Source organism: Gadus macrocephalus, chromosome 10, assembly GCF_031168955.1.
Source record: "Gadus macrocephalus chromosome 10, ASM3116895v1".
In the NCBI taxonomy this organism is placed as follows: Eukaryota; Metazoa; Chordata; class Actinopteri; order Gadiformes; family Gadidae; genus Gadus; species Gadus macrocephalus.
Window position 1 is genome coordinate 1242419 of NC_082391.1, and position 2500 is coordinate 1244918.

A 2500-nucleotide genomic window follows, 5' to 3' on the forward strand; every position below is an offset into this window, starting at 1 on the left:
GCATCAGGGGTCAGAGATACAAGACTGCCGGGGCCCCCACAGGTCCCCCGGGCGCCTGGGGCTCGACCGCAAAGGTGAGGCCGGCTGGGAGGAGCCGGTGGGCTCGGTGTAGTCCTGGTGGTGACGGGGGTGATGCGCGAGCAGGAGAGAGGGGGAACTTGTATTTGATGTCCCCTGCTGACTCTGTGTTTGGCCGGATCTCGTACACACGATTCCATTCTCCGTAATCCGTCTTTCCCCAGCGTTCCCCGCTCTTTGTAGCTCAGGAAAGACATTTCCTCAACTGGGGAAGAATGCTACTTTTAACCCTTTGCTTGGGTGGGAACTAAAATCAATTGGAGGAGTCATCTATGTAATCTACAATCTACTCCGTAGTAATCTAGCAGTCTGTATCAATACATTTTGGATTGAAAGCTTTTTAAATCGATACGATAGGATTGTACACTCTAATACCAAGTATAGGAAAAATAAAGAAGTAACTAAATAAGGAGCTGTCAAGCTGAATTTGTTTGGTATGCATGTATGAATGGATCCATCTGAAAAAAATGGTACACTGAACTGATCCATCCATTTGTCCCATCAAGATGGACAGATGGATTGACCCGCCTACAAGTTGGCAGACTGTCCACTGATCTATCTGTTTATCCATCATGAGGGATAGATAGATGATCCGCTACAGGTTGGTACTGTCCACTGATCTATCCGTTTATCCATCATGATGTCACTAAACAGTGATTTAGTCTGGCTGATCCCCATCCCACCTGGTGGTAGAATATGCGCCCTTTACCCCCTGGTTCTCCCTCGCTGGGGGCAGCAGGACAGGTGCAGCCCTGGCGTACCCCTCTTATCTACCGACGGGTTTTTATCTGCCAGAGTCAATAGCTACTGTCTCTACAGCCGTGGATCAACGTACACACGCTGAACACTGTCACCTGCCCTTACAGAACACACACACACAGAACACACACGAAGAACACAGAACACACAGGCAGAATAAATAGATACTTGGGTAGGTGTATTAGCTCAGTGTAACACAACCCCCCCCCCCCTCCCCACCCATCAGCCTGTTCGACTGAGCAAGGTTAGGGTCTGAGGATTGGATGAAGGCTGATGGATGGATAAAAAGAAAGGTCACTCCATGAGAAACTGAATGGTGGGTTCACAAGTGCCCACGCCTTATTATCTCTCGCTCTCTCTGTTGGTGGGACGGTTTTAACTCATGTCCCTATGAAATCTCTCTCCCTCTCTCGCCCTCTCAATCTCTCTTTCCCTCCCTCTTTCTCTCTCTTTCTCTCTTTCTCCCTCCCTTTATCTCTCTCTCTCTCTCTCTTCCCACCTCTTTTCTCTCTCTTTTTCTGTCTTCTCTCCCTTCTCTCTCCCTCTCTCTCTGACTCCACCTCTCCGACAGCGATGTGTTTTATCCTTGGAGCTGGTTTAATCCTTATTAAGCCCACGGGCCCTCTCTCTCTCTCTCTCTCCCTCTCCCTCTCTCCCTCTCCCTCTCCCGTCTCTCTCTCTCTCTCTCTCTCTCTCTCCTCTCTCTCTCTCTCTCTCTCTCTCTCTCTCTCTCCTCTCTCTCTCTCTCTCTCTCTCTCTCTCTCTCTCTCTCTCTCTCTCTCTCTCTCTCCTCTGTCTTCTCTCTCTCTCTTTCTGAGGGCCCCATGCTCTCCTTAGGGCCCCTGTGTGGTGCGAGACACTCTGCTGCTATTCACCGGCCTCAACCGGGCCCCTCTTTGTGTTCTTTAATCGCCTCAGAGTATTAAACGCTGCTGCAGGGGCCCCCGCACTCCTGGCTAACACCCACAGACCCCGCAGTGTGATGTGGTGTGTGTGTGTGTGCGTGTGTGTGCGTGTGTGCGTTGGGTGGAGGTGGGGTGTATATGCGTGTGGGGGGTTGTATTGTGGTCAATCCCTGCATCCAGCCGTCCCTTCCTCTCTCCTCCCTGTATCCGTCCAGTTCACACACTTTTTCCATTTTCATGGATAAGTTATATTTCTGGTGTGTGTGTGTGCGTGTGTGGTGTGTGTGTGTGGCGCGTGCTTAGTGTATTGTTGGGATGGGGCTTTGTGTGGAGAGGACACCCCGCACCCCGACCGAACCACTGATGTGTTGGTCGTCTCTCGTGCTCCCTGATCCCCCCAGAGCGTGCACGAGATCTCTATTGAATGGAGGATAAAACCTTGCACATGCTCAGGTTGGTGACCCACAGCTGTCCAACAGGGAAAATAAGATCTATATATATTGCAAAGAATTATATTTGAATACTTATCCGCTCTTGAGGGTGTCGTCCAACAAGATTAGATTACATGATTAGATTCAACTTTTTTTGCCATATGATTGGTCAAGATATTTGACCCAATCCCAAAAAGCACTGCAAATCAGTGTTTGCAGGGTTGCTATGCCAACTGTCCAGAGACCAGAGTAGCTGCGGGGGCGACTCCCACCACTGAACCCACAGTTAGAGAACGTCAGAACGTCTTTCCAAGCTATCCTGACGAG